Source organism: Mixophyes fleayi, chromosome 1 (assembly GCF_038048845.1).
Source record: "Mixophyes fleayi isolate aMixFle1 chromosome 1, aMixFle1.hap1, whole genome shotgun sequence".
NCBI classification, from domain to species: Eukaryota; Metazoa; Chordata; class Amphibia; order Anura; family Limnodynastidae; genus Mixophyes; species Mixophyes fleayi.
In genome coordinates this window covers 320,772,083-320,781,928 of record NC_134402.1, presented here as the reverse complement: position 1 = coordinate 320,781,928, position 9,846 = coordinate 320,772,083, and the positions used below count along the sequence as shown (strand labels likewise).

Below are 9,846 nucleotides of genomic sequence, written 5' to 3'. Positions count from 1 at the left end.
GTAGCCTGTTTACATGTGTTCCCTCTGGTTGCACAAGGCTGAAGTTTATTTTTAAAGGATTAAATTAATTTGGATCACTGATTTCACATCAAATTAACACTACAGGGGGTTATACAAAATGCATTAGTATTTCGCCTGATCCAACAAGCTTATGGGCATGAAATCAGGGGGCAAAGTGGGCAAAGTCACCATATTTTATCATTTTGAATAAGTAGCTGCAGTTTTTCAAGGGTTAAATGCCGTTGGGCCAGCAATTTGACAGTGGGAATCAACACTGGGTGGTCAGTTACATATAAAACATCTGTCTTTTGCCTGGCCCAACGCTGTTTTGGGCATGCAATCAGGTGGCAAAGTGGGCACAGATAGCATTTTGAATAAGTAGCTGCAGTTTTTCAAGGGTTAAATGCTGTTGGGCCAGCAATTTGACAGTGGGAATCAGGGCCAGATTAACCATAGGGCTAACTGGGTTACAGCCCAGGGACCTATGGCATCCAGGGGGCCCTTGAAAGTGCTCAGTAGCAGTAGTCTCGTTACTGAGGAGATCTCACGAGTCTCACTCTCACGAGATCTCCTCAGTAAAGAGCGTACAGCGCATCGGAGAAGGAGGGGGGGTTCAGCTCGAATCACGGGGGGGGGGGTGCCCTCACGGGGGAATGGAGGCCTCCTTAGCCCAGGGGCCTCCATTCCCTTAATCCGGCACTGGTGGGAATCAACACAGGGTGGTCAGTTACATATAAAACATCTGTCTTTTGCCTGGCCCAACGCTGTTTTGGGCATGCAATCAGATGGCAAAGGGCACAGATAGCATTTTGAATAAGTAGCTGCAGTTTTTCAAGGGTTAAATGCCGTTGGGAAATTGTGTGTACTGCTGGTGCAGAGATGGTCCTGAGGCCCAATGTGCAGAGAACTAGGGCAAAGGTTGGGGTCAGGCAGGCTGAACCCTTTGTTCAAAAGGTGGTGGGTGCTGAGGTTGGAACAGGTGGTGTAGCAGGGGGTGAGAATTGTGGGGAGATCAACATTGTGGGTGTAAAATTTCCTCGCAAGTCTATAATTCAAGTAGGTGGGGAGCCTACTAAGGTTTTTGAGGATACTGACACCATGTTTGAGGTAGTTAGTAGTCCAAGTGGAGGGAATCGGGGGGGATAGGGAGCAGGATAGGCGGGAGGTGGGTGGGATGGAACCAGGAGGGGGAGGAAATATATCCAGAAAGGGAGGACCAGGGGGGGGGACATTTCCTGGGATTGACGGTGTGGTTCGGTCAGAAGAGTCTCTGGCCAGAAGTTATGGTATACAGGATCCGGGGATAGGGTCAAAGTCCTTATAGGTGTTAGGTAATATAATGCTGAGAAGTAATGAAGGTAATGCCCATGCCTATAATCTTTAATGATGGCTCCCCAATCCATACAGTTTGCCACCATTAATGTGGCATCTGTGCGTTCCGATCGAGCTCGTTATTTGGCCTTTGATTTTTTCAACACGCTTGAGCTTGATTTTTTGTTTTTGCAAGAGACTAGGGTTGGGCGCGGATCTCCACAAATGCAAACGGGAGTGGAGGCGAGGTCCCTCCTAATGGTCTCTTGTGGCCGAGCCGTATGGTGGAGTGGCAGTCCTTTTTTCTGGCATGGTAACCATTCAGCGGATTATAGAAATAAGCATGGGCATATATATGGTTATGGATGTTTCCGTAAGGGGGCAGGTCCTGAAGTTGATAAATATTTAAGGTCCACAGACCTAACGGGGCAGGAAATGTCTTTTCAGGGAAATTAAACCTTACCTTTTTACGGGCCGGCAGTCTTCGGGGGAGATTTTAACACCATTGTTAGGCCAGAGGATAGGGAAGGCTCGTGGACATCGCTGGGCTATGATGCAGGTTTTTTAGTTAATATGGTAAATCAGGCTGGGCTGGTAGATGTGCATATTCGTCACTCTCCAAACCTTACGGGGTTCACCTTTTTTAGAAGTAGGTCAAGAATAGATAGGTCTTTTGTTAAAGGGAGCTCTGTCACATCAACTCCAAAGTTGATGGCAGTAGACTTCTCGGATCATGTTTGTCTCTGCATGTCTTTGAACACTTCAGACACCCCTCGGAAAGGGGATGAGGAGGTTAGACAATCATTTAGGGACTTCCTTGAAACCCAAGAAACATTTTTGGACACAGGTTGGCCTAGGCCAGAGTGGTGGGAGGAATTCAAAGGAAGAACTCGGAGGTTCTTTAGGGAACTAGTAGTTCAGAGGAATTGGATAAAAAAAGAACATCTGCCATGCCTTGAGATGGAAACTCGATTTCTTGATTTCTGAGGGTGGAGATAGTGGGGAAATCTCCTGGGTAAAATCCCAGATAAAAGAGTGCCAGTATGACCGTTATGCCTCTTTGGTTTTGGAAAGAGAATATGGTAAGTACCACTCTCCGGATCCCTACCTTTACTGTAAGAGTTCGGTTGATGCGAAGGAGGTGAGGGAACTGCGCAATGACAGAGGGGTCCTCCGGAAAGACCAAGGAGGTATCTTGTCAGTCGTGCACTCCTTCTACTCTGGCCTTTTGTCTGGGAAGGTATTTATCAGAGAGAAGATGGAACGGTTTCTGAGGGGGGTGTCTGGACTTGGTGGCCATCAGGCTTCTCTTGATCCCTTGGATTCTGAGATAACGGTGGACGAGGTCAGGAGGGCGATTGATAGTTTATCAAATAAGAAATCCCCAGGTCCGGATGGTTTAACCTCTGAGTTTTCTAAAGCTTTTGTGGACCTCCTGGCCCCGCACCTAGTGGCGGTTTTTAACGAGAGCTTGGGTAGAGGGTTACTCCCTCCATGAGGCAACCCGCCCTTATTTTGCTATCCAAGGGGAAAGACCCATCCAGGATTGAGAATTGGCGCCCCATCGCTCTTCTCAGTTCAGATAGAACGATTCTGGCGAAGGTCATTTTTAACAGGATTATGGAAGTATCAGGCATGTTGCTTTTCCACTTCTCAGCACTGTACGGTGAAGGGTCGAAGCATCTTTAATGCTGTCCTTGGCATCCGGGAGGCCGGTGAGCGGTGCAGGGCTGAGAAGTGGGGTAAGTAGCTTCTGGCGCTTGATCAATCTAAGGCGTTTGATCGTGTCAATCATGAATATCTGTGGGCACTTCTTGAGAGGTATGGTCTGCCAGTGAGGTTGATTGATTGGCTACGTACCACGTATAGGCTGGTCGAGAGCTTCCCTCTTGTAAATGGTTCAGTGGGTCCTACTTTTGCGGTTTCATTTGGAGTCAGACAAGGTTGTCCCTTGAGCCCTCTCCTCTATGTATTTTCGATTGATCCTTTTATCAGGAGGATTGAGAACGGTGCAGTGAGGAGAGTGCAGCTGGCTGTAGATGTTCCCTTGAAGGTAGCGGCCTACGTTGATGATGTCAGAGTCGTCTTGTCAGACATGGCCGAGGCACGTGGCATTGAAAATCTAATCTGCGAATATTCTGAGGCTTCGGACTCAGAAATAAACCAAGAAAAGAGTGAAGTTCTCTGGTTAGGGGAGGAAGGACGGCAGTTTGTCCTTCCGAATGCGCTCCCTCAGGCCAGACGAGAGGTTAAAATCTTAGGCATTCGATTTGGTTCGAGTGACTATGCCCAGCGAAATTGGGAATTGAAAGTAGCAGATGCCGCCTCTTAGGTGGATAACTGGAAGAGGTGGAAGCTGCCCTACAGAAAACAGATTGATTTGATCAAGACTTGCTTGATCCCAATTTTTTTGTACGTCAGTTACATATGTCTGTTGTCAGAATCATTAAGGGTCAAGGTCAGTTCCTTGTTCTTTCAGTTGTTATGGGGGAACAAGTTGAACTTCATCAAGAGGAATGTGACCTGCAAACCAAAGGATAAAGGTGGCATGGGAATGGTAAACCCAGTGCTGTTCTTTAGTACTGCCTTCTTGAAGCTTCATCTCAGGAGTCTCTTTTAGGAGTCTCCCCCTCGGTGGGTAGCTGGCTTTCATGTTTGGGTGCACCACTTTCTTAGTTACCCCGAGTGGGTGTATGGAGCGCTCAAAAGGTGTGGGGATTTTGATCTATCCTGTTTTATCACTATTAGATTTTGTGGAAACCCCTTTTTTTATAGTAAGGTTTACATACATTTAAAGTTTGCTTTCATTACCTGACAATAAAGGACGTGTGGGTGGTATTATAGATTGGTGGCGGGGTTGTGGCAATGCAGAGTATTGTGCTAGGGGTTGGCATGTTTCTCTCGGGGAAAGCTTTTGATTTGTTTTGTGTTTCTTTGTCTTTTTTTATATTTTTGAAGTGGTATATTAGTTGTTTTGTGATGGGATTGTAGTAGAATTGGGTATTTGAAGTATTGTTCATATTGGTCCTTTTTACCCTTTGGATAATCTATATAGTCTATTTTATCTTGGACAAAGTGATATTGGATTTATTTTTGTTGCAATTTTTAATAAAAACATCAACCCTTGAAAAACTGCAGCTACTTATTCAAAATGCTATCTGCGCCCACTTTGCCACCTGATTGCATGCCCAAAACAGCATTGGGCCAGGCAAAAGACAGATGTTTTATATGTAACTGACCACCCTGTGTTGATTCCCACTGTCAAATTGCTGGCCCGATGGCATTTAACCCTTGAAAAACTGCAGCTACTTATTCAAAATGATAAAATATGGCGATTTCATGCCCATAACCTTGTTGGGTCAGTCAAAATACTAATGCATTTTGTATAAGGGACCCCCTGTAGTGTTAATTTGATGTGAAATCAGTGATCCAAATTGATTTAATCTTTTAAAAATAAGCTTTTCTCAATAAGAAGATGGAGCACGAATTAGAAACGAATAAGAAGCTAACTTCAGCCTCGTCTGGTTGCTCTGATTTCTTCACACAGTCTAAAAGAATACTCGTTAATTAAAGTTTGTATGGTAGGGAATTGGACTATAAGCTCCACTGGGACACTGACTGATGTGAATAATTAAACATTCTCTGCAAAGCTCTGTGTAATATGTATAAAGGTTAATAATAACTAGTCTACAAAAATAAACTTTTTTTCTTTCACAAGAGCTAAATAAACTGAATCTAAGGGGCATATTCAATTGTTTACTTTTTCCGCTGCAGAAAAAGTACTACCATTATTACGGTAATACTAAGCCGGATTTCAGCTCGCGTAATGACGGTAATAGTGCGCGGGGCGCACTATTAGGCTGCTATTATTATTATTATTATTTAGGCTGCTACGCCAACAATTGAATATGCCCCTAAATGTATTTTTCATGCTGAATTAGAGTATGCATTCAGGTTTTTTTCCATCAGGCAGGGTTTTTTTGTGACATGTTTAAAGATTTATAAAATTAGTACTTACATAATTCTAAACGATGAATACACACCTCATTCTGGCTGACCTAAAAAGTTGTAGATGGTGATTTTCGGGCATATTTTGCCCATGGTTGCCTACTCTCCCGGATTTCTGGGAGTCCTCCCAGGAAAGCAGGCAATTTTTACGAATCCCGTCCGCCTCTGTAAATTAAACGGAGGGGGCGGGGCTTAGTTATGCCGTGCACGTGTCATCGTGGCCCGCCCCGTTTTTATTGGTCCAAACTAGTTATGACCATGTTGGAGGTGGGGCTAATGACATGATTTTTTTGAACCCCACACACCCACCTGCCCCCCGGGAAACATTTTGCCTATGTTGGCAAGTATGATTTTGCCTTTGGGGTGTCCCTCTTCATGGTCCAGCAATAGTCAGCCAGCATACTGGAACAACATTTGCTTTGGTACCTCTTTTCCATTGTAGAAATCTGTTGGAAACGCTCACCCTGCTCATTAATGACAGCCCCAATATTTTCTGGGAAGAAGTCGAGGTGGGAGTCCAAGAAGTGAAGTTTAAATGTTGCATCCCCTAGCTTTGTATAATTTCACTAGATCACGATCGTTTTCTGACTTATGATTTCCAAGAAAACAAGACCAGATATTTTTGAATGGCAACCAAGCTGCTTTATGCAGTGGATTTAACAGGTCTTGAAATTTTTCATCATCCAGTACTGATCTTATTTGTAGCCATATAAAGATTCCTTCTTTCAGTTTTGCATCACTACTTTTGGAAATGCATAATTGTGTGGAGGATCCCCAAATCCATGGCTCCAGAGCAGCTGGAAGCTACCCTGCAGGTGATATTTAACACCTCAAGTGTGCTTTAGAACCCCTCTCAGACACCTCCGACGACACATTCTTATTTCCTTTTCAGCTTTGCCTGAAATTAGAACAATTGCAACAAAGCACTTGTTCAATGTTTAGGGCATAAAACACCTGTCAAGGATTTTACTTACACTCTGTTACGTTGGCGGGTCCTGTCATCAACTTACAGAACTGATGATAGAGGTCTTCACCTAGAGCAGCCGCCTTTCACGTAGAGCTTGATGTGCTCACAGGTACTCGGATGCCCCAGGGACTTTAATGTAGTGTAAGTTTATGCGCAAGACCACAGCGAACAGAAAGGAGGAGCCAATCCGAAACGTAGCTAGGAGTCCAAAGGCAGGCCTAGGTCAGGGGTCCGAAGCAGACCGGATGGTCAGGGATAAGCAATAAGGTCAGGGCTGGCAGCGAACAGGAATATCCAGAGCTCAGGGCAATCAGCAAATCAGCAGAGTCCAAGAAACGAGCCAAGGGTCACAGCGAAAAGGTCAATCCAGGGAATAGCAAGGCACAAAGTACACACGAGCAGGTTAGAAACAGGAATCCAGAAGTTATAACCACCAGGGAGACTAAGCACTCCCAGCCTTAAATTCAGAAACTCACCAATGGTAATTAGGGGATGGGAGTGCACTACTGAGCCCCCCCTCCCTCCCCCGTAGTGTGCTTAATTAGCACCTTTTGCGCACATGCCCAGAGGCCGGGACACAACGCTGCTTACAGAAGCATCTGAGACGTAGGTCCCGGAAGTGACATCCCGACTGTTGCCATGGCAGCCGGGACGCAAGTAGGAGTGAGCAGCTGGGAACCGCTGCTTGTAACACTCTCCCCCTGTAACACTCTCCCCCCACCCTCACTCTAGATATTCACATATTATTTCTCAGATTACTACATAGGGTTTCCAAAGTGGAGATTGGTTCAAATACATTCTATAACCACACTCCCATTTGACTAAATTCGCCTGATCTGACAGAACCAAAAAGTTGGAATTAGGCTTAATTTCTTAATACTGGGCAGTCGTAGACCACATCAGTGAGGTACCCGAGATCTATTTTAGGGAAACCTACACTCCTGGCTTTGCTTGACTACAATTTGGAAAGCCCTGGAATGTTTAGTATGTAAAGAAATTCTAAAGCACTGAGCATGGTTAAAGAGAACAAGCTAAAAGTGATTTTCTTCTTCTCCTGTCCATTCAAACAGAACATCATTCCCTGCTCCATTGGAGCTTACAGTGTAAATTCCCTAACACGCACACAGTTGTGTGTGTTTCAGAATATGAGAGAGACTAGGGTCAATTTGATAGCAGCCAATTAACCTACTAGTGTGTTTTTGGAGTGTGGGAGGAAACCAGAGCACCCGGAGGAAACCAACACAAACACAGGGAGAACATACAAACTCCACACAGATAAGCCCATGGTCGGGAATTGAACTCATGACCCCAGTGATGTGAGGCAGAAGTGCTAACCACTAAGCCACCGTGCTGCCCACAGTTGACAGCAGTGCAATAAAACTATTGTTAGCCTCATTAAAGATTTAAAAGACAAGCTCTATCACTCTTAAAAAGAGAATTTGCAATGCTTTAGAAACTATTCCTCCTTTTATCTGCCACAACAGCAATCCTCGCCAAGATGACAGACACAAGTGGCAGATAACTTTGTTCAAAATTTTATAACGCTGGGCGCTCATCAATTGATTATCAAGAAGTGCAGATCTAATATTCTATTGATGTCGTAAAGTCAATGATTAATTGCTAACATTTATTAAAATACAATAAAATTACAATAGAAGTATGATCATGTGTTGCCATACATAAATGGATAAAATAACGATATGAGTATTACCAATACTAACAATTTGATTAATGACAATATTGATGCGGTCTACACATTAGTATACATATAGGTTAACAACCTACTGTATATTAGCAGGTATAACTTTATATAATAAAACAGTCGATGATAATAAATGACAGTGATAATCTCTTTCAAAACCGTCCATAAAACACAGTCCTAATTTCTTTGGTTAATGACACATGTTGCTGGAGATAAAACCTTGTATGATATCAGGATATAATTAACAGTCCCCGTGAAGGTTGGAAACTTCCGAAACAAAAGGAGTATCCGTCATGCTTGGCATCAATACATCAGCTATGTGGAATGGATTAGGCTCTTAAAATGTGTTAGTCCATGCAATATGAAATGATACTTGCGGTTTGTAGTTGGAATGAGTGTAGGTCCAGAATGCGCGGTGAATCCAATAGTATGTCCCGATGTCCCGTAGTCAAATTACTAATAACAACTTGTCCCAACCGAAAAAGGATTAATGAAAAAGAGAAAAAGGAGAAAAAAAGGGGGGGAGATGGATCAGCAGCGGGTGATCACGCCGCTGCTGTTAACGGCTGTCGATGCGTTCCACTGTGGAGCGCAAACACACTTCCGGTATTGACGTCACTTCCGGATATTGCTTTGGGCCAATAGAGTGATAGTGGGTGGAGTCCCAACGCGTTTCGTCCTGCTCCGGACTTTCTCAAGGGCTATTGTGAACGTCTATGGTCCTGTGATTTAAATATGCTGGGGTTGAACCTGATAGGTTCCCAGATCTTTAGTGCCCCAGTCTTTGTTTTCGTATAATACAGCTCATTATGCACACAATGAATGCGGTATATTTATGCTTTTAATAGTCACTTCTGTCAGCATGATATTACACTGACTTATATGTATCCTCAAAATACATGCAGCATTAAACAGTGTGCATTGTCATATTGTAATTGTCACAAGTTACCTCATTTCAATGATATTAATACATGAGTTAAATGAAAACATATATAGAAATAAATATATAGACATATAAACATTGAATGTACAACAGAGATTCTTTTGTAAACACATTCTGTTTGCAATAGCATAAGGAAACCATTTTTTATATATAGATGACAAGATATGGGATTAACCGTGATCCTTAAGGGCTTAATGGTATATATATTTTGCACATGCTAATTATGATAGCTCATAATAAAGATTAGGGGAACAAATATGAAAATTGAGGGAACAAGTATAATAATTGACAGTGATAAGATGACATTTAGGAGGATCCCATGTTCTATAATCTGATTCCTCTTTGGAATCCACTTTTGTTTTTGGTCTGGGTGTAGTGCAGATAGCACTGGAAAGCGTGAGGGAAGGGGAGGAACCTACAGCACCGGGTATTCATAGGTAGTCTCCTATCCCATTACTTACCTGGCCCTCTCTGCTTGGCTTCCAAGGTCGACTGGGATTGGGCATAACCAGAGAGGTATGGCTGTAAATTTAAATTCCCATTACCCACTTGTACCATGCTCACTGTACACTTACCCATCTATCCAAGTGGAATATGGCAGGAATCTATAGATCCATCACAGAGAAAGGTCAAATTCAATATTGAGACCTTTAGGTGCCAATGTCTTCAGATAATAAATAGCCTTTGTTTCCTCTTTATTTAGATATTTCGTCAGGTTCCCTCCTCTCCAATTTTTATTAATTTTCTTAATTCCAATAAATGACATCCCTTCATATTCACAGTTGTGTGTGTCTTTGAAATGCTTGGACACATGATGGTTTACAAACCCAATAGTTATGTTCCTCAGATGTTCTCTAATCCTTTCTTTTAAGAGTCTAATGGTTCTACCTACGTATTGTTTGCCACAACTACATT

General features: G+C 43.2%; 1 pseudogene; it reads right to left on the bottom strand.

Moving 5' to 3' along the window:
• Positions 1–9,343: 9,343 nt before the first annotated feature.
• On the bottom strand, positions 9,344–9,461 carry LOC142136342 (5S ribosomal RNA; annotated as a pseudogene).
• Positions 9,462–9,846: the final 385 nt, after the last annotated feature.